Here is a 22,931-nt window from a genome sequence, read left to right as displayed (position 1 = left end):
GTCCCCTCCAAAATGATGTGTAGCCCCACTAGATTGTACCAAAAGAACATGGCTCTTCTGGTGTACATAATTTCTAGGCAGCATAGGATCCTTTTAAGGCTGTTGGTATTTCTAGAAATGAGCAGCACTGGCATGGGCTGGTTTGTGCAGAGATGGCCTCTCTCCCAAAGTGAATGAGCTTGTAGGGAGAGGAGACCTGAAGCTGAGGGTCCATTCCCAGGAAGCTCCATCTCCACAGCAGCCCCCAGCTGAGCTCAGGGCCAGGGCCAGCCCAGGGTCCATGGGGGCTGAGGCTGTGGCAGAGCCTGGGGGCCTCACCTGTGCAGAGTGAGGATGGTGAGCTGGGGAGGGGCCAGGCCATGGGGAAGAGACCCCAGAGCTCCGCGACCTGAGACCCTCCCCCAGCTGGGAAGTGCTCCCTCAGGAAGGAAGAGGCTCCCTAGAAAGTTCCCACGGTGGTCAGCCTGGGTTCAGCGGGCATGGAAATGGTGAGGGAGGGGATCCCATCTCAGTCCCCACTTCCAGCCCCCAGGGTGTCCTTAGAAGGAGGAGGAGCCCACTGTCCTTCCACCTGTGGTCTCACAGCTTGTCCTAGAGAGATGGTGCCTGGACCCCATTTCCCACAGGGCTGACTTCCCAGTGGGGACTTCCCAGCCACAGCGCCACCTGCAGGCAGGAGGACCTTTGTGGCTGTGAGAATAACCAGGAGGGAGGAATGTTCCACAGAGTGAACAAAGGGGCCCCAAATACCTGAGTTTCCCTTTAAATGCTGCCTGCTTTTCAAAGACAGTAAGCCTGTTTTTCTGAAAGTTCGACCCCCATACAAGCATTGCCAATAAAATAAATGGATGAATGTGTATAAAACTATTTTCTCAAAATTCAAATAGACTCTGGGTTTTCTTTGGCACCCCAATCATCAAATTCTTGTGATAGACAGCTTTTGACTCTGGTGGCACATGGGATTGGGCAGCTACTTGGTGGGTGGAGGTGGTGACTTTAGCGTTTCCTCCAGGCCCAAGGAGGATGGCAGCCTAGACCTAGCCTTACTAGGGTGGGGGTGGAAGAGGCCCAGCCATGTCGGAAATGACCCAATGTCTGCTGAAGCACAGGGGGTGCTGGTTTTAGGAGACGTGCTGACTTGAACTCTGAGGGCCTGCTGGCAGAGGCATCAAATGAATATCAGATACGAGCAAGACATCAACAACCAGAGGCCCAAGTGTGGCCGTTAATTCTGAATTCATAGCAGAGCAAAAGAAAACAACAGGCAAATTTACAACAAGCTTGGAATTACAGTCCACACAACTCAAAGGATTTCTCAAAGACAATTTGAAGAAGCTAGAACCAGTCCTAAGGGATATATTCTACTGAAGAGTCCCTAGTTGATGTTCAGCCTGCCTCATTAAGAGGATATTTGGCCCCTGGGAAGTAAGAGAATTTGAAATTTGAAGAAGATGAAGAGGAGGGAGGTCACAGAGCTGGTACTACTGATTCCTTTCCTGCCAGAAGTCCTGGAACATTATGCCAAGGTTACTATCAGACCCAGGAAACATTCCTCACTATAAGAATTGAGCAAATTGGCAAGACAGCGGCTGGGCACAGCATTGATCTCCATATTATGATTGGTTTAAAGGGCCCAAATGGTATAGATTTAAACTATCAGATACTTGCTGTTCACGTAACACTTCAGCCTGTGAGTTGTCAGAAATCTAGACCTTAACTCTTCAAGGGGCAAGAACCACATTTTCTCCATGTTCAGTATCCTTTGAAGTGTTCAGTACCTTTGTTTGATGTTGCCAATGAGATCTAAAAATAATCCCTTAAAAAAAACTATGGTAAAAATATCCTAAAACTAGAAAAAAAATGTGATAAACAGAAGAGGGAGCCAGAGTTCCATACTAATTTAACTCTGGGCAAGATACTGCTGTGGTTTGGAGAAAAGAAGGTACTTCGGTTCATTTTAATGTGGATATTAACCTCCGCATTGTAGATAGAATTTCCAATCATTGCATATTTAGATACTTTGACATTACTCCATATGAAAATATACAAGACAGTAACTCGTTATAATTTGTTTACATTGCTTTTGACTATTGGGGCATAAATAAACTTTCATAGTACATCTCAGTTGGGCATTTGTTGCACTGATCTTGAAGATGTGTGGTGGGCTTCCTGAGGGTTAGATGGAGAACCCACATATTGTGACATTTGCTATTTTAAATGAACAACCCCAGTGTGAGGGGAATGCAGTGTCAGTGCTTGGCCTGTTTTTAAGCTAGCGTAAAAGGGAGACCACCAAGTTCACTGGCTAATTGGCTAAGAGAGAGAGGCCACATCTAAGCAACAAAAGAGGTTCTCTGGGGGTGACTCTTAGGCCTAATTATAAGTAGGCTTAATTATGCTTCCATTTAAACAAAGTAATCATGGTAAATTGTTTTTTTAGCTCATGCACTTCAAGATATCTAGATTTTACCTTCAGTTTTCTATGGTCAATTCTGCTTACTAGATAGATGCTAATAAACGCTCTATGAGCCTGAAAGAATTCTCAACCAAATGCAGTGTCTCTTATCTTGATTGGATTAATTCCAGATTCTAAAATGCTTCAACCCACAATACCTCCAGGGGTTGAAGACTTGCCCTAATCACTTACTTTGCCCTAATCACTTAGCATTTAGACTATGAGTTGCCAGATTCCTAGACCTTAACTCTGCAAGGGGCAAGAACCACATTTTCTCCAAATCCTATCCTTCCTTTGGATTGCTCTGTACCTTTTGTTTGATGTTGCCAATGAGATCTAAAAATAACCCCTTAAAAAAAAACTATGGGAAAAATGTAGCAAACTGGAAAAAAAACATGTGATAAGTAGGAAAGGGAGCCAGAGCTCCATACCAATTTAACTCCTGTGCAAGATACTGTTGTGTCTACAAGAAAAGAAAAAACTATGGTTAAAGTGGACATTGAGCTCCAAAAGAAGCATGTGGAAAATTCCCACATCTCCTTTAAATTCAAACATGTCAAAATTAATATAAGTTTTACCAGAACTAGCTTTTTACTTTGATTGTAGATGGGTACAATTCAAACTAGGCCTATTGAAAGAGAACTACCAAAGAAATTCAATGGCTTTCCAAAAAAATGTACTTATTGACCAAGAAACGACTTTATCTTCATCTACTTCAACCTTTGCAGAAAGAAGTGTCTGGACTCGAATGTCATAGATTTCCTGTGCATTTTACCTGTGCACTTGGTAAACCCTCATGGCCCTGGGAGCTCATTCATCCTGTGGTCAGCAGGTACCCTATGGGAAGCCAGGGGGTGCCCAGTGCATAGCTGGACACAGGCATCCAGTCCAGCTCATCACCGACGTATATATCTCCTTGGATATGGGCTTTGTATAGATGTCGGAACAGGCTTTTACTTTATGATTAATTGTGCAATTAGTGGTCTGTTGCCCCATCCCCATCCTCCCTCCCATGGGTAGGACATGCTTATTTTAATTTTTTTTTTTTAACATTTTCTTATTTTAAAATATAACATATTCAAAGCAAATAAAGAAAAAAGGTTATGATTTTCAAAGCACAATTTCAACAAGTAGTTACAGGACAGTTCCCAGAGTTTGTCATGGGCCACCATTCCACCATTTCAGAATTTTCCTTCTAGCTGCTCCAAAACCCCAGAGACTAGAAGGAATATTAATATAGTGATTCAGCAGTCATCAGCATTTGTTAAATTCTTTTCTCTGTTATTCCTCGTCCTTCTCCTTTGATCCTTTTCCCGATCTACAGGGATCCTTGGACAATGCCCATTCTGACTTATTCATGTTAAGAAGGGGTGTCAAAACTAAAAGAGAGGAGCATATAATTAATTAATGATCTTGGAGAGGCTGGTACCTCTGGGATTCAGGATTTCTTCTGGAAATATAGGTTCCAGGAAAGTAAACGTAGTGCATGAAGCCTTTTAAGAGTTTCAATTTGAGCCCTATGTGCTCTTAGGAGTCAACAGGGGTGATGTTGGTTGGGTTTTTAGCAAACCATGACAATAGTAGGCTCTAATGAAGTTGTATAAGAACAGCCCCCAGAATAGCTTCTTGATGCCATTGGCTCTTCCTTGGCCACTGATGTTTAATGTTATTACCCTTCTCTCTTTCCTTTGGTCCAGAAGGCATAGTCATTGCATGGTGCCATGGCCAGACTCATCCCCCCACATTATCAGGGGGATTTTCACCCCTGAATGTCATGTCCCAGGACATGCTCATTTTTAAACATAATACAGCAACAAGAATGCGCTAGAGTTTACATATCTTTTCACTTCTGCTCCAGAATGCTTTTTTTTTTCTTTCAGTTGTTGAGTTAACTTCAGATGTGGGGTTGATGTGTATAGAAACTTACTAGAGCCCTTTATAACAAGAGAAATTAGACACAGAAGTGAAGAGATGAAATGTTGTGTGTCCTTAGTCCTTCTGGGGCATGAGGGAGAGGGAGACCCAGACAGGGGAACAGGTTTTTGTCTCCCTCCCCCATCTGCCTGTGTTACTGTGGGGAGCGCCACTGCCCCCCACCTGACAGTAACAGCCTCGTTCTTGTCCTGGGCCCCGCTGATGCTCGGGGTGGCTGTGTTCCCAGAGCTGGAGCCAGAGAATCGGTCAGGGATGCCCGAGGGCCAGTTGCTATCTCTTAGAGAGGACCAGCTCAGGGGCCTGGCCTGGTTTCTGCTGGTACCGGTGGGCATATCTATCCCCGATGTTAGCTCCAGAGCAGTGAGCCTGGCCGTCTGCCTCAGGAACACTGACGCAAGCGTGGCTGGTCGGCGTGTAGGAGGCCACTGAGCCCACAATAGAGAAGAGGGGAGATGGGCTGGAGTGAGGGCTCCTCCCCTGGGGATTGCTGGACACGCCTTGCTGGTTTGATCTCCAGGGTTCTGGGACCCTACAGGGCCCCCCTCACAACAGCCCCTGAGAGTCACCCAGCGCTGTGCTTAGGGAAGTAGCCAGTGCTGGAATCACAGTGACCTGTCCCCTCTCTGGGCAGCTGCAGTGTCCTCTGGGGCTCACAGCCCAGGAGCAAAGCCCCAAGCAGTGGGTGACCCTGGGGCAGCACCTGTGCAGTGGGCCAGCAGGGCAAGGAGGAGAGGGGTCCTGGCCATGGTGGAGGCACCCCCAGATTTTTTCCCTGAGGCCACAGTGATGGGCTGGATGCCCCAGGCCTCTCTTATCCCCTGGCTGAGGAGAGCTTCAGTTACCAAATCAGCCAGGGCTCAGGGATTGCTCCTGAGTTTTGTGGCTTCCAGAGAAGTTCTCAGCCCCCAGGGACAGACAGAACAAAAGTGTAGCCCCTGAAAACACACCCACAGCTCATTGAATTTCCCTCTCCCTGCTGGGTCTTCTGAATCTGAGTTTACCTCCACCCCAGACTTCATCCTTGCCTCACTCCTGAGCTGGCCTGGCCTCAGCAGAGCTCAGAGGGGGCATCTGTCTGCCTCTTCCAGGGACATAATGTCCCTGCCTCAAGACTGGCCTGGAGGTAATCAGAGAGTTGCAGCCCAATGCTGGGCCCTCCAGACCCCAGGCTCTTCCTCTGCCCACCTGGTCCAGGAAGGAGGCAGTTAATCTGATTCCAGGGCCCAGAGATGTACAGGCCACAAGCATTTGGTAGAGAAGTTCAGAGGGTACTGCCAGTTAAACACAGCATCCCATCTGCCCTTCCGAGACCCCAGAGCAGTGAACTGATCACCTCCACCCTCCAGGGATTAGCAAGGTACAGCCTCCTCCCCAAGATGCTGGCTCGTGAGAGAGCTGGAATCGTGTCTTCCCCTGCCCAGGGCACAGGGAGGGTTTAAATCTCCACTCTGGCAGCACTCGTTCCTGCCCTTGGCTGGGAGCTCCTGGGGCAGGTCAGAGGGGCTTTGTGTCCAGGTCCTCACTGTGGGGTCAGGGGCTAGGGAAGGGGCTTCCAGGCCCAGTGGGCACAGCTGTGTCTGTAGGACAGGCGGGAGGAGGGCGACGTGGGACCAAGGGGAAGACACGGCATAAGGGGACACTTATAGCATTTTATCAGGACCAGGAAAGGCTGGGAGAGGGAGTGAGAGCCTGGAACTGCAGGCAGAGAAAGACACAGCTCCAAGAACTGGAGATAAGGCTCTTGGAGAGTCAGAAGGATTTTTACCTCAGTCCCGGAGACAGTCCAGTAGAGAAAGTAGGGCCCTTCTCCTCAAGCCTGAGGTCACTGTCACTGACCTCCTCTGGAGGTTAGAATCGCGTCTGCCCAGGTCCAGCCCCGGCACCAGGGGCTTTGCCCGGCGACTCCTTGCTGCCCCCGGGGGCTGCCCTGACTGCCAGCTGCAGCCACAGGGGCCTCCTTGTCCAGGCGGAGATACAGCACCTCTGCTCAGGCCTGAGGTTCCCTGGTCCAGGGACTTCTGGCCCCAAGGGGCAAGGACTCCACTCTGTGTGGCCCCATCTGCCTCAAGACCTGGGTCATTTAGCAGTGGGGCTGCCAGCCGATGGAGGCTTCTGCATATCTCTGAGTATTGTGTGGTCGTGGGTGGTCCTGGGGCTTTCTGAGGAGCAGCCAGACCCAAATGGGATGGCGGCTGACAGTGGATGTCATTTGTCACAGAGCTCTAGGGCAGACAGCGTAGTCCAGAGAGGTTTCCAGTTGTGACAACTACTCCATGGTGTGGCAGGGACATGAGAGGCAACTCTAGGCCGTCGCTGGGTGACAAGTGACCTTTACACAGTTAGGGACATAGAAAGTAAATTCCAATTGTCACCCAGATTCAGAGTATCCAGGGGCTGAATCCAGGGGGAGGTGATGTCACCGTGAGATGCTGCATGAGAGAGCCTTTTCCGGTGGGTGTGTCGGGACTGGGGGGTTGTTGTGAGACAGTGAATGGGAACAGGTTGGCCTGGGTGGGCTCTGAGAATTGCCAGCCCACCGTAGGGTTCACTGAGTCTGGTTTTCCCAGCTCAGGTCAGAGTGTCCATCCGGGATCCCTGATGCGAGATTCGTATCGTTGGGTAGCTGATGGCTGGGGGTAAGTGGCCTTACTGAGTCAGTCACACAGACACACAGCACACAGCACACAGCACACAGCACACAGCACACAGCACACAGCACACGACTCAGGAAGGAGACAACCCTCAGGGGTCAGTGGAAGGCGTCCGCCTTTATTGAGGAAGTGCACAGGCTTATATAGGCTGGGAAGCATGCAGGGACACATGTAGGGCTGGGATTGGTGGCCGTTGTTGCTAGGCGGAGGGCAGATTTCTGGGATTGGTCACCGTTGTTGCTAGGGCGGAGGGCAGATTTCTGGGATTGGTCACCGTTGTTGCTAGGGCGGAGGGCAGATTACCGGGATTGGTCACCGTTGTTGCTAGGGCGGAGGGCAGATTTCAGGTCAGCCATATTGTGTTGCCTTGCATCAGCCACGGCAGCCATGTTGGTGATATTTTATGATTTCTCCATCACATATCTCTAGGAATCTCTGGCCTGGGTTCCTGGCCTGGATTCTGCAGAAGTGGCATCTCTCCCAAGGCCATGGAGCCTACAGGGAGAGGAGAAGTGACCCTGAGGCCAAGGGGTCCACTGCCGGGAGGCTCCCCCTCTACTGCGGCCCCAGGGTGAGCTCAGGTCAGGTCAGCCGCAGGATCTTCTGGGGTTTGAGGCTGGGGGCAGCCCCTCTGCAGAGCCGGAGGAGGGTGGACAGGGAGGGGCCTGGCCATGTGGGGATGCCCTGGGGCTCTGCTCCCCAGACACTGCCCTGTTTGTTCCCTGCACATCGCTGAGTACGTGAAAGAGGCCTGGAGGGTTGGCTGCAGGTAAGAGGCGCTGCTACAGATGATTCCTGGAAGAGAGACCAGGAGCCATGAGAGTAGGGAAGTGGCGCAGGTGTGGCTTCCTCTTCAGAGGCCACGTGCAGCCCACAGTGTCCTTCCTGAGTGACAGGAGGCCCCTCCCCTCAAGCTGCAGCTTCCAAAGAAGCAGCTTCTTTGAGTGGAAAGGGTTGATGTCTCTGCTCCATTTCCTGTCAGGTGGTGATTGCTGCTTGTGAACTTTATATTAACACTACCCCTGCAGGCAGAAGTGGCCAGCGTGGAAATAAGAGTAACCAGCTGGAAGGACTTTTCCATGAGAAACAATAATCAAGTGAGCCACAATCTTCTGTAAGACGTCTTTCTGTTTCATAATTAATTGAGCTGGATTGGTGAAAGGCAGACATGTTCCAAGCATTGGAGATTATATGAATGAATGATATTTCATTCATTCATTTGTTCATTCATTCATTCTCTGAGATTTTCAGAGAATGAAACATCCACTAATTAAATTCAAGTGAGAGACTGAAGGATACACCAGGGTCCAATGCCAATTGGGTCCAAAAGGACTTGATCTAGGAAGGGGGTTTGGGCAGGTGGTGTGAGGTGTGGCCGGGAAGGAACCGGAAGGAAGATGTTAAAGGGTCCATTCAGATGCCCGGGGGCCTTGATGACCCTTCTCAGGGCATATCTGGAGGCTTCCTCCATCCCAGTTTATCCAGATAAACCATGTGCCCACCTTGGGGGATTGTTCAAACCTGGGATAGCAGCTCACTTAACACATAAATATTCTTATCCCCATTTGGTCAAGACTGCCACCTCCCTGAGCCCATAAATGTGGCCCTGTTCCAGCCACTTTCCTCCTTGAAGACCTCCCTTAATTCACCCACATACAAAGCTTCAACCCTTAGGGGTTGATAAATTTGGAATTATCAACCCCTATCTGCCCTCTGGAGACCCCCCAGGTCCCCGCCAGAGTGCTGTTCTCCCTGACACTAGCAAACCTAACAGTGTCCACAGAGCAGGTTTCTTGATGGCCTCCGAGAAGCTGGCATGCTCAATTCGTAATGGAAGGAGCTGAGGCCTGACCAGGTACAGGAAGTTGGTGCACCTCCCAGGGGTGGAGAGACAAAAGCAGTTCTAGAAGGTTCTCCTCCACTGAAGGCTCCTTCCTACCCAGTGAGACCAGCACAGGAGGAGGGGAGAGGCCATGAGACACCGCCTGGGAGCGGAGGCGCTTGTCTCACTTCCCCATCAGCTTGTGTCACTGGGACTCACTGCCAGGGGTGCCCACCGCCACGGTAGGTGACCCAGGAATAGGCAACCAAGACCTCTGCCTGGACCTCGCTGACCCTCAGGCTGCCACACTCCCCATGCTGGTGCCAGAGAATTGGTCAGGGATCCCCAAGGGCCGTTCGCTGTCCTTGTAGATGAGCAGCACAGGGGCCCGGCCTGGTTTTTGCTGGTACCAACCCACATATCTACCACTGATGCTTTCTCCAATCTGGTGATCCTGGCTGACTGTCACAAGGCCACCTACACAGAGGCCGACAGTGTCAGCACATAGGAGGGCACAGGGCCTGCAGAGAGGGGAGGGGAGGGGAGGAGAGGGAAGCAGGAGTGGGGGAGGGGAGGGGAGGGGAGGGGAGGTGGGACTGAGGCCGTGAGCTCACTCCCAAAGATCCACCCCTAGGATGGGCCTGTGTGACATCAGGGTTTGGGGCAGGCCCATCAGAGGGTCCTGTGGGGGCTGAGCCAAGGGCAGGGCCTGGGGGGCAGCACCTGTGCAGAGAGTGAGGAGGGTGAGCCAGGGAGACATCCTGGCCATGGTCAAGACACCCTAAAGCTCTGCCTCTTGAGGTCCCACCTGGGCAATGTTCCCCCAGCTTCTGTATTCCCCAAGGGAAGGGTAGGCCCAGGGATGCAAATTCAGACCAGTCCTCATTGGCCAGCCTGGGAGGCAGCTGGAGATTTTAGAAGAGAACCAGAGGGGCCTACCTTTACTTTGCAATGTCATGTCCACAGATTCCCCCTCCCGTGCCCAGGAAACCCTGACTCAACCTCACCACCTCCTGGAGGTCCTGCCAGGCCTTTGACCTAGGAAAGCCAGCCCTCCCTCAGCCTTCATGCTGTCCTTGTCCCTCCCTCTGCCCATTGGCACTCAGAAGGGTCGCCAGGAGCAGAAACCCCCATGAGGCAAGGGTGTCCAGGGGTGTGCCCTCAGGCTTGTAACCAGATGCAGCATGAAAGGCACATCCCCTTATTTCAAAGGAACTCTGGCTTGGAAAATGCTCACAGATTTGGTCACACTCACATCTCAGGGACCACCAGCCCAGGCCCTCTCTTCTCCAGGAAAAGGGGTCTCAGGGCAATAGCTCACTGGGAGGTCACCTCCCCTTACACAAGCCTCTGAAGTCCCAATTGGGGTGACTATTGGAACTCTTCTCTGATGACTCTCCCAAGCTGGGTGTGAGGACTGCTGAGGCACAGCGCCAGGAAGAGCCAGATGATGTGTCCCTTGTGACCATGACACCCCACGCAGTCCATCTTCATACTGGGACATCTTTGGGCTGGACCAAACACTGACTGTAAAGCAGCCTGTCCAAGGCCACCTTCCCATTCCATCCTCTATGCAGCATTGGGGGGCAGCTACCCCAGTGCACAGTCCAGGAAACGGAGGCTCAGCAAAGTGAGGGAGCAAAACATAATGGAGTATATTGCCCTCTGGCTAATGGAAACCTGCACTCCAGGCTCCAGGACAAGGCTTTCTCTAGAATAGTATGAGCTGGAGGAAGGGTGAGGGTTGGAGAGGGAGAGTGCAGCCATGGCCACAGGTGTCTGGTTTTCCAGCTGTGGCCTCAGCTGATCAGGACCCTGGAAAACCTCCTGGTATCTCTAGAAACAACTGGCACAATGTCCTGGCCTGTTTTCTGCAGAAATGGCAGCTTTCCCATGACCAAGGGTCCTGTGGGGAGAGGAGAGGAGGGTGTGAAGCTGCGGGGTCCATTCTTGGAGACCCCACCCCTTTAAAAGCCATCAGACAGAGGTGGCCAGACTCTTACCAGTGTCCTAAGAGGGCTGCACCTGTGCAGAGTGAGGTGTGAGCACAGGAGGGGCACTTTCACAGCTTGGTCTGTAGGAGTTCAAGCCTTGGACCCCATTTGCTGCCAGGTGCAGGCTTTCCAAGTTCAACTCTAGGGAATGACCGCCATGCCCTGCTGCCTGTCCCTGGGCTGAAGTCTTCAGGGAATGTTTGCTTTGAGGCCTCCCCTGCAGTTCAGCTTCTAACTGTGTCTTTGGGCTTGGGAATCTGCAAAGGGGAGGAGCTTGGGAGAGGGGGCTGGGGAGATGGGGGAGGCTGTGGAGCAGAAGAAGGAGCACCAGGTCATGGGACCCAGAGGGGAGACCTGCAGAGGAGGGAGGAAGCTGGAGGACTCAGGTGGGGAGAAAGATGCACAGGCAGGTCCCAGGTCTGCAGGGGCTGGTCTTCCATCCTTCCCTGAACCTGGCTGGAGCCATGTGGATGGGGGAGGACTGTGCCAGCCACCCAGAGCCTGTCCCCTAAACACCCACTGCTGTGCCCCTCACCCCATCATACTTTACTGGAAGGGAAGATAAATGCCTCTGTGACTGAGCTAGAATCCCACATCTCCCCTCCTGCACATGAGCATATTGATGTCTGGAGCCTTCTGTGAGCTCAGTAAACTCCTTCATCCTCCCTGCTCATCCTGTGGTGTATGTTTGCTATATCTGAGCTCTGACCATCCATGTCCACACAATTAACCATCAGGCCTAGGGAATCTGAGCCCAGGAGGACAACAGCACAGACTGTGAAGTAATGACACTTTTGGCTCCAGGCTTCCCCAAAGCCAATTATATCCAGATAACCAAGCTGCTCATCTGGGGAAAATAGTTCAGCCTGGGGCAAACAGCTCACTCCAGATGAAACAGTGTTGTCCAGGCTTGGTGCAACGCCTGCCCCTTGCTGCTGCATAGAATGAGGCTGTTGTGTCATCACGTGGTCCCGTTCTAGGCAGTTTCCCTCCTCGATGGCCTGCTTGAACCCCTTGAGTGAAGATCCTCAATCCTATAAATGTCCTTCCAGAACAGGCCCTCTGTGACTGTGGTAGTTAAGTTCAGGTGACACCTTGGCCAGGTGAAGGTGCCTAGTTCTGTTGCTGTGGACATGAGCCAATGGCATGTGAACCTCATCTGTCACTGATTACATCTGCAGTTGGCTAGGAGATGTGCATGCTGTAATGAATGATGTTTGATTTAATTGGCTGGTGCTTAAATGAGAGAGCGCAATGTAGCACAGCCCAAGCAGCTCAGCACACCTCATCTCAGCATTCGTACTCAGCCCAGGCCTTTGGGATGCAGAAAGGAATCACCACAGGAAAAGTTGTTGGAACCCAGAGGCCTGGAAAGAAGGCCAGCAGAGATCGCCCTGTGCCTTCTCATGTAGGAAAGAACCTCAGTTGAAAGCTGCCTTTCCTCTGGAAAACTATACATTAACTAAATAAATCCCCTTTTACTGAAAGCCAATCTCTCTGGTGTGTTGCATCCCAGCAACTAGCAAACTAGAACAGCGACCTTATAAAGACCCTGTTGGATGCTTTTCCCCCTAATACTAGTAGATGTAGACTTGCTGGGTGCATAGGATCTACAGTGGTCTTTGGGACTGGACTCTCCGAGCCCCCTCTCTTATCCTGTCCTGCACCTCAGGAAGTGAGTAGCATTGAACACAAATCTATTCTCCACTCCCCAACCTGTCTGTCTGAGCTTTTCTCTGAGCCCTGACCTAGGATCCTGGTGTCAGCAGTTCCCTAAGTTCAGAAGCCAGGTGGGGGCAGATGCAGCAGGGGGTGATTTGACCCAATGGAGGGCCTCAAAGAAGGCAAGTGTGAGGCTCTTGGCACTGGCACAATGACAAGGGGCTGGAGCCCAGGATTACCCTTGTTCCCAAGCTATGTCCACAGTGTCCTCTGGTGGTCCCCAGATGAATGTCTTCCTTGAGTAGGTGTTTTACAGTCACCACCTCACCCAGAGTTTCCTCACAACCCTACAGCAGCCCTTGGCTTAAGTACAGATGGAAGAACAGACATTGGCGGGTTAAATGATTTTCCAAAACTCATCCAGACAGTGATGAGTGGAGTCAAGGTTCAAACCCAAGAGACTGACCTCCAACCCTGACCTTCAGCCCCTGTGCCCTCCAACCTGCTCACCACCCTCCTCCCTCACCTCCTCCCGGGCCCCCCAGGACCCTCTCTGACTTCTTCAGTGCACCACTCCATCCTGTACTCATTCCAAAGAGTGCTCCATCTTCAGTGTTGGACTCTGTGTTCCGCAGGGAAGCCCAGGTCTCCTTTGGGACAAGGTGGAGAGCTGCCCGTGTGCTTCCTCCTTGGCAGGGAACACAAGAGCCTCTGTCAACAGGGAAGTTGAGCCAGTCCAGGTGTCTGGGAGGAGGTGGCTCACCCAGTCACACTCGCCATGTTGGACTCCTCTCCCCATAGGCCAGTCCCAGGATCCCATTTTCTCCAGTGTCAAAGCCACCAAGTTGGGACAGCTGTTGCCCTGGGAACAGAGTCTATTACTTTTAATGAGCATAACTGGCAAAAATACTCTTTTACCTAATGACTTAAAAACCATGTATTGGTTTTCCAAACCTAGTAGAGTTGATGATAATTATGAATATAATTTACTTGCCAAAGGCTGGTGGCCTTGTGTTCTAATTTGCTAGCTGCCGGAATCCAATATACCAGAAACAGAATAGCTTTTAAAAAGGGCAATTTAATAAATTACTAGTTTTCAGTTCTAAGACTGAGAAAATGTCCCTATTAAAAAAATGTCTATAGAAATGTCCAATCTAAGGCATCCAGGGAAAGATACCTTGGTTCAAGAAGGCTGATGAAGTTCAGGGTTTCTCTCTCAAGTGGAAGGGCACAGGGCAAACACAGTCAGAGTTTCTCTCTCATCTGAAAAGTCACATGGTGAACATGGCGTCATCTGCTAGCTTTCTCTCTTGGCTTCCTGTTTCATGAAGCTCCCTGGGAGACATTTTCTTTCTTCATCTCCAAAGGTCACTGGCTGGTGGACTCTGCTTCCCATAGCTATGTCATTCTGTTCTGCTCTCTCTGAATATCTCTCATTCTCCAAAATGTTTCCTCTTTTATAGGACTCCAGAAACTAATCAAGACCCACCCAAATGGGTGGAGACATGTCATCACCTAATCCAGCTTTATGACCACTCTTGATTAAATCACATCTCCAAGGAGATGATCTAATTGAACTTTCACACATACAGTATTGAATAGGGATTAGAAGAAACGGCTGCCTTTACAAAATGGGATTAGGATTAAAACATGGCCTTTCTAGGGTCCATACATCCTTTCAAACCAACACACCTTGTAAATAGAAAGTGTGAGTGGACAATGTGGTGATACAGATGCACAGACAGAGCCCCACGCTCTTACTCTTTGACATTTGGTTAAGGAAATAATTGTAGATAAGAGGAAGGCTACCTGCCACACAGACACATCCACTGCTCTTCTCCAGCCAAGTGTACCATGGAAAACTGCCCTGCAAAGTACTCAAAGACTGTGCATTTAGGGGAAAGACAGGGGTCCTTCTGTGCCCTCAGTTGATGCACAGGGAGAGCTCAGGGCACCTCCAAGCCTGCAGAAGGTGGTGCACAGCCAGGACCCAGACATAACTAAGATCACAGCTTGCGGGGCATAGCGGCATGGCTGGCAGGAGCTTTGGCCTCTAGTTCACACCCCCTTGGGAAGGCCCTATCTGTAATGGGTTTCCTTTCCCCAAGGTAACTGAATCTCCTCCTGAGGAGACCAGATTCAAGCCCCAGGCAGCCAGCAGGTTCTGCTAAGACTCCAACCCTTGCCTGACCCTCTGGAGTCATGGAGGCTTCTATTCAGACTTCTATTTTGCTCTCAGGCCCTGCAGGACTGACCAGGAATGAAGTTCATGATGGCAACTTAGGGCTCCGGTAACTTTGTGGCTTATGAATATGCATTTTATTTCTCCTAAGCTCTGTAGAAGAACAAAAGCTACTTCTCTAGAGAAGTCCATCAGTGGAGGGTGGAAAGGTTATTCTCCAAAATCATAAAGGTCTGCACTGAGATCTCCCAGAGGTCTGCTGGGACTTCAGTCTAGATGTAGGGGCAGAGAGCAGAGGGGTGGCGGGGGCAGGTCATGGAGGAACTCCCAGCGTCACATGAGCCAATGTGCTCAGAGCACTCCATTAAAGCCCGTGAATGGTCACCTCTCCCCTTCTGCAGGGGTGTTCTCAGACCTCTCCTGGGACCGTTCAGAGCTAAGCTGCATGAAATGAGAGCAACCAATGTCCTGATGAGTTATAAGGAGGAGCCAGGTTGAAGGGCCACCCCTGCAGTGCCTGGTCCTGACTGTGGAAGCCCCTGATGCAACTCCTTGGCCTCCCCTGCCCTCTTCACAAGGGGCTCCAGAAAATTCCCAGGGAAGCTCAGCCAGACATGGACCCCAAGTCTCAGTGAAGCGTCACGTATCCTGGGGGCCTCCCCTGAAGGACACGTTGCCCTTCATCATGCAGCTGTTGTGCTGGCTGATGCCCAATCCTTCAAAAGGACAAATAATGTGTGTGGGTGGCGTCCCTAGTTGAAAGAATGTAGAGAAAAGAAGTGGAAGAGTCAAAGCCAAATTCAGGATCCTGCTTCCTTGGGGAGAGAGGATGAGAGATGGATATTTTGGGGGTAGGGAGAAGCTCTAGGGGGAAATGCAGGAATGGGTGGAGGTGTTTCCATTTATGAGAGTTGTTTGAATAGGAAATAATCATTTCACTCACTTTTCTGTAGTGCAATCCCATTTCACAATAGTAGAAAACCACTCAAAAGGGGGATCATACCTGAATTTTATCCTTTCCTTAAGTACATAGAACACTGCAGAACTGGAGAAAAGTTCCCATGAGACATGACAAGCACAAGGTGAAAGAGCTGCCTCTGTGGTCCCCATGTGGTTGGAACAAATCACCCTAATCCCACACAAAGAGACTGGGAAAGAAAAGGACGGGGCCAGGGCACAGCACGCCATCCCACGCTGACCTGAGGGAGCTAAGGCCAAGGCCCGTGCCCTCCCCCCGTGCCCCTTGGCCCATCCAGGGCTTGTCCACACAGCAGGGGGAAGGAAGAGAGATGTCCCTCAACGTGGGGCTCCTCAGGAGGCCCCAAGGATGTCCCAGGAGTGCAGCTTTGCCCTCTCCTGGAGAGACCCCTGGGTGGCCTCTTGTGATTTCCAGTCTCACGTGGGAAGTGATGGTCATCATAGGATTTCAGAGACCCTTCATCCAGGAGTCATCCTTCAGTCCTATGGTTATAAAAGAAGGGACAAAATAGTGGTCATGAGAGTCCATCAGCTGAGGAATGGATAAACAGTGTGGGATGTCCATGAAGGGAATATGGGGATCATAAAAGAGAATGAACAATTCACACCTGCCACCGTGTGGACAAGCCCTGAAAACACTCTCCTCAGCAAGGGAACGGAAACACAAGGGGCCCCGCTGTATTTAAAGATTATGAGAAAGTTCAGGAAAGGTACAGCCACAACTACAGAAAACAGATGATTTCCATCCCCGGATGCTGGGGACAAGTGATGTGAGATGGTCACCAGGGGCTGTGCAGTCTCTTTTTCAGTGTTGAAAATGTTCTGACACCAGATAGGGCCGTGGTGGCCGTGCTCGTGGATGTAGAAAACCACTCAGTTAGACACGTTCCAAGGTGATTTTTCAATGAAGTAAAATCTTTAAAGTTTAAAGAAAAAGTCGGTCGGCCTAGAATTCTATACCCTGTGAAAGTATGTGTCAAAAGTGAAATACTTTCAGATGAAAAATAAATAAATTTAAAAAATAAATAAAAAGGTGATTTTTTTTTAAAAAAGGGAATTTTATCTTTGTGAATTAGCTACAAAATAATTATTAATGGCAATCATGCAATGGAGCACAGACCATGAAGGAAATGAAAAATCTGCATAGATTTATGTGCAGATAAAGACAGCACGAGAGACAGAGTGATAAGGCAGGTGGGAACTTGTTAAAAAACATTATAAAACTGTTTGAAGGATAGGCAGGAGCTCTTTATATTTATTATATTAGCAACTTTTAAGTAGTTTGTAATTATTCCAAAGAAAAATGATGATTTTTCACCAAGCACACGAGACTGATGTTAGCAGGGGGAAAGGAGTGAGCCCGGGCAGGGTTTGCTCTCACTTCCCTGGGACCCCAGAACACGTGCAGACGCTGCTCCCTGTGCAGGACACAGGGTGACGGTCGCCAGTCCTTGGGCTGGGGTCCGGAGGTGCTCAGGGGGGCTGTGGGCCCAGCCCTGGGGCTGGAGAAGCGACCAGGGGCCCCTGAGGGCCGAGCACTGACATCCTAAATGAATGAGGGGTTGGGGGCCAGGCCCGGGCGCTGCCGGAACCAGGTCAGGACATGTGGTCATCTCTCCCCCCTCCCCTGATGCTGCTGCGTCCAGCACAGGAAATAGTGACCATTGGTCCCGGAGCCCCGGACACTGAGGGAGGCTGAGTTAGGACAGACTGAGCTCAAGACCCTTGCAAAGAGAGAGAAAGGACAGTGAGTGCAGGACCCAGGCTCCAGATGGTTCAGGAGAGGAGTGGAGGAAGCAGTCCCCCGTTACCCCATAGCAGGGAACCCAGGCCCTGGTGAGACCCGCAGGTGGGCAGGGCAGCCTCAGGGCCTTTTTCCTCAGGCAGCCTGGGTGCAAGGGCGAGGGGATTCGAGCACATTGGCTCCCTTTCCTCCCTGCCTTATGGGGACCGAGGCTTGAGGAGGCACCTCCAGTGTCTCCTGCTCCTGGCCTCAGCAGGAGGGAGCGGGGAGAGACTCTCGGGCTGGTCCCCAGGGACCCAGAGCTGCTGTGCCATCACTCAGGCCCTGAGTGAGGGCTGTAAGGGACCCCAGTGTCCCCACCCAAAGGCCCCAGCTGTTGGCCCAGACTCTTCCCAGCTCCTCTGCCCCCAGGGCCCTGCCCCTTAGCAACCAAACTCCTGGAACCCCCCACCCCACCCCCACGGGCATTTCCACTATAAATCAGAGAGAAATGAGCAGGTTGCAGTGACAGAGAGGTGCTCACAGTTCTCTCCCCCACATCCCAGAGTGTCAAGCCCATGGGGGACATTTTCAAGCAGTCATTGAATTAAATAGTGAACATATTTAGAATTTTTTTTTTTTTTTTTTTTTTTTTTTTTTTTTTTTAAAGGAAAGACAGAGAGAAGGAAGGAAGGATAGAAGGAAGGAAGGAAGGAAGAAAGGGAAACATTTTTAAACATTTTCTTGTTTTATTGTATTCTGTTTCTCCGTTTTTGTTACATGGGCTGGGGCCGGGAATCGAACCGAGGTCCTCCGGCATAGCAGGCAAGCACTTTGCCCGCTGAGCCACCGCGGCCCGCCCCATATTTAGAATTTTATAGGAAAAGGATTATATGGCTCTTGTTCTTGAGTACTAGATTTTTTCCAAAAATATAATTTCAAGTGTAATTTAAAAAATTTCGTTTCATACCTTTTCCTCTCTCCTTCCTGCCCAACTCAGAGTCCAGACTAAGCTCTATGAGTGACCCCTCCCTTACCATGAACCCATCTCCAAATGAAACCATTCCTTCTGGTGCCACCTCCTGTCCATCCTCAGATCTGTCCACTGCCACCAGGGGCAGGTCAGGCGCAGCCCCAGGAGGGGCAGGGCCTCCCACCACGCCCTGCCTCCTCCCTTGTCCCCTATGCTCTGTCCCCACAGCAAACATAGGGACTGTAAAGCATCCCCCAGGCCCTGTCACTGTGCCACTTACTAACTTCTTTTTCCATAGCAAACCCCAGCCCTGGCTCCCACGTCCCACCTCTAACCTGCTTCACAGTTCCCCCCTGGTTCACTGGGGCACAGCCCCCAACCCCATCTTCCTTCTGGGGGACCCTCCTCAGCAGCCACTCCTGGGCCCACAGTGCTGATGGGTGCACCCAGGTGAGTCTTGAACCTGGACGAGGTCCCAGCACTGGAGGAGGGTGGGGGATAGGCCCCAGGCCCTAAGGACTTAGGAAAGGTCTTGGAAGGATGAAACCTGAGGATATGCCCAAGGTGTGCACACCCTGGAGAGGAAGAGCAAATGGAATCTCGCTGGGTTCGTGTCTCTCCCTGAGTTACATCCATAGAGATAAGGCCAGGGAGCAACCTGTGCCCCCATCTGTGGGGGCCTGTCCAGGGTTCCCTAAAGACTGGTCTCCTTGTCTGCATGAGGAGCTGGATTTGTCCTCGGCACCAGTTATCTCTGGGCATCCTGAGAACATAGGTTTGAGCTCGCCACCTTCTTGTGAAAACTCCTTTCATCCCCAGTCAAAGACTTGGATTAAAGAGGCTCCTAGAGTGAGATAAGACATGGAAACTTTAACGAGGATGTTGGGTCATTTGGTGATTGGAAACGTGCACATCAAGCTGAGTTTAATGGGAATGGGGTGGTGATGCAGAGATTGGGGCTGAGAAAGTTCTGAGGACAAACTTTCAGCATCACTTCTTCCCACCCGACATTTCTTATACAACACCTTTAAGAACGGTGGTCTCTAAACAAGGGAGAAAGTATTCTGAGGTCACCTCAGTAATGGCTCTCAGTAGGGGAAATGGGTGCCAGGAAGGAAATTTATGTTATAAAGATGCTGGAGTTCTGCTTTCTTTCTCTTTAGAAGGTAAGAGGGCTATTTTGCCTTTCCTGACCTATGTGGCTTTTGGTCCTGAATCTCAGAGGTACAAGCAGCATGTCTCCCAAGGACAGACCTGAAAAATGACCTGGCAGAGGAGATGACAAGTTCAGATGCCATCACTCTGGAGTGTGGACCTGGACTGGGGTCAGGGAATGGAACTTGGGCTTCAGCATGGAGAGAGCCCCAGGAAAATCCCACCTCCAAACTGAAAAGTCTCTTTTCCAGACATCAAGTTTTCCTACATCCTGAATCTGCAGTATATTCCTGTTTCCCTGCAGGCCAGCACCTAGCCCCAACCTTCCATCTGTGAGACTCTCCACAGCAGCCAAAGCGTCCCTGGGTGGAGAAAGTCATTTTGGGGAACAAGAAGAGGCTGGGCACTGGGAGAGGTAAAGAGAGCAAGAACAGGGGACTAGGGATTTGAGAAAGAATTTGGAATATGCAGATGCTTTCAGTTAAAAACTCAATTCCTCATAGTCTAAACAAAATGAAAAATATTTTTGCCACGTAAGAATTTTGATATAAAACATTAGTAGCATTGATTCCAAGATGACAAGGCCCTGAATCAGCCTCTCTGTGATTCTTTTGGCCTTGCCTCAATGTCACAAAATGGCTGCAGCACTCCTCATACCACCTTTAGAGGAAGGATGCAGGTGGCATTGTCACAGAGAGCATTTCTCCTCAACTTCTATCCCAACAAGGAAAATCCTTCTCCAAAGCTCTCAGCTGAATCTACTTAAAAGTTATTAGCCGATAAACAAACTGTGGTATATACATACTATGGAATATTATGCAGCTTTAAGACAGACTAAACTTATGAAGCATGTAATAACATGGATGGACCTAGAGAACATTATGCTGAGTGAGTCTAGCCAAAAACTAAAGGACAAATACTGTATGGTCCCACTGATGTGAACCGACATTCGAGAATCAGCTTGGAATATATCATTGGTAACAGAGACCAGCCGTAGTTAGAAAGAGGGTAAGATAATGGGTAATTGGAGCTGAAGGGATACAGACTGTGCAACAGGACTAGATACAAAAACTCAGAAATGGACAGCACAATACTACCTAATTGTAATGTAATTATGTTAAAACATTGAATGAAGCTGCATGTGAGGTATAGTGTTTTTTTTTCTTTCTCTCTATTATCGTTTTATTTCTTTTCCTGTTGTCTTTTTACTTCTTTTTATAAATCGATGCAAATGTACTAAGAAATGATGAAAATGCAACTATGTGATGATGTTAAGAATTACTGATTGTATATGTAGAATGGAATGATTTCTAAATGTTTTGTTAGTTAATCTTTTTTAATTAATAATAAAAAAAAAGTTATTAGCCGAACTTGGAACAGATGCCTGCTCACCCCTAAACCCTGAGCCCACCTTTCATGAAATCAAGGAATTTCTGCCTGAAAAATAAAAGTGGAGTCTTGTTAGCAAAGAAGAAAAGCAGATAACATCTTTGGGTAGACAACCTACAGTGTGCGCCCCAGTTGCTGTGCCTTAAAGGTAGCCAGGGTCTCAAGTAATAATTAAAAAAAGAACAAAATGAAACAAGACAAAACCTCTTCACACACCATTTATGTTGTGATAAATTGCATAATGCAGTTTATGGGCTGAAGCAAAACTGGAAAGAGCTGCATTCGTTCTCTATTTCTGCAGAACAAAGGACCCCAAACTTGGGTGCTGCCCACCTCTTTATTAGCACACAGCTCTGCAGGGCAGGGATCCATATGAGCTCATCTGTTTTCCCTGCTTATGGCCTCACGAGGCAGAAACCAAGGTGCAGGGCCAGCTGATCTCTTCTCGGAAATTCTGGGGAAGGACCCGCTTCCAAGCTCCCCCAAGTTGCTGGTAGAACTCACTTCCTTGTGTTGTGGGACTGAGGTCCCTATTTCCTGCTGTGGTTTGCTCTCAGCCTCTAAGGGCTGTTCTCCTTCTGTGTGGCATCTCTGACTTTCCCTTCTACTAACAGCTGAAGATATTCTGGCCTCAAGAATGGCAATGCTGTTAAAGTAAACCCACCCTGATAATCTCTTCATTTTACTGTTCACCGGTGACTGTGTTAATTACAGCTCTTATCCCTCTTGCTAAGTAACTAAGGGAGAGAAGCCTGGTCAAGGCTTTTTCCTGGCAGAGGTCAAGGAAGACTTCTTGGACTTCTGCCTAAACCAGAATTGTGCAAATAAATCACTTCAGGTGGGTGCCCTCAACAAAGAACATCAAAATGATGTCTCATAATTTTTAAATCATAAAATATGCATACTAATTTATTTTAATGATAAAAGTGTATCTAAGAGAGATGTCCAGTCTGGAAAATACATAAGAAAGCTGAAGCGAGAGTAAGTGCTTCTGCGAAGTGGGAAAGGTTTTAATATCAAGCAAGCTATAAAAGAAAACTTTTCAATAGAAGTAGAAAAATGCTTGCGAACTATTTCCACCGAAGTTGAATCTTTTCATAGAGAAAGAGTTAAAATGAACACTATAGGGTTGTAAGGAGGGCAAAACTGTGAAATAAAGAACCATTCCCAATATGTTTACATGTAATGTCCTATTACACACATTAAGTCCCCTATGATGAATGCCAAGAGATGTAAAATGTTATGTACAAAAACCAGGCGTTTCCCTTGCCCCCCTCAAAAAGTGCACATTTTTAAAAAGGCCTTAGAGATGCAGAACCCGAGGAGAGGCCCAGGACTGCAGGCTCTGGAAAGGAAAATCTAAGAGACTCCACTGGGGCTGCCTCTGCTCCGGGGTTATGTGAATAGGGCCAATCCAAAGAGCAGCTGGTGGCCCCAGCTGCCCTGTCAGGGGCTCTCAGGTGGGCATCTTGTCCGCATGGAGGAGGACAGGACCTTTTGTCTCCTGTCTGGTTCTCTTGGAGCCTCCTGAGAACCTGGATGCTGAGCTCAGCTGCTTCCCATGGAAGTGTCTCTTTCATCTCTCCCTCCCTGACTTGGTCTGATGGAGAGTCTTAGGGAGCTGTGCCACCCAAAATACTTTAAGTGTGGACTGTGGATCCACAGTTAGGGGAGGGGGGCAGGGGTGAGGTCGCTCAGGGAATGGAAAGTGCACCCCTTCCTGACTCTAATAAGAATAGGGGGAGGGTGGAGTTTGGAGGTGAGACTCTCCCGAGGACAATCTTTCAGCATCCCTGCCCACACCGTGGGCCACTTTCTGAAGACCTTAAGGCCTGTGGCCCTTGAATAAGGGAATGAGGATGAGGGGTGCTGGGGAGGAAACTCTAGATAAAAGGCCTGGAGACTTGCGCTTTCTGTTCAGGAGCTAAGAGGCCATCCCTTACTTTGCTAGACCTCTGTGGAAGTTATTCCTTTGGTTTCTTAGCAAGGTTCCCGGACACAGCATTACCTTC

The 22,931-nt window shown here is 49.7% G+C and overlaps 2 pseudogenes; one reads left to right on the top strand and one right to left on the bottom strand.

Moving 5' to 3' along the window:
* Nucleotides 1-13,299, bottom strand: part of LOC143682987 (immunoglobulin lambda-1 light chain-like) — a 32,792-nt pseudogene extending 19,493 nt beyond the window's left edge.
* LOC143682137 (axin interactor, dorsalization-associated protein-like) lies at nt 281-3,392 on the top strand (annotated as a pseudogene).
* Nucleotides 13,300-22,931: the final 9,632 nt, after the last annotated feature.

The sequence above is a fragment of the Tamandua tetradactyla genome, chromosome 5 (assembly GCF_023851605.1).
Source record: "Tamandua tetradactyla isolate mTamTet1 chromosome 5, mTamTet1.pri, whole genome shotgun sequence".
NCBI classification, from domain to species: domain Eukaryota; kingdom Metazoa; phylum Chordata; class Mammalia; order Pilosa; family Myrmecophagidae; genus Tamandua; species Tamandua tetradactyla.
The sequence above is the reverse complement of the archived record's forward strand: the minus strand, read 5'-3'. Positions and strand labels throughout refer to the sequence as shown.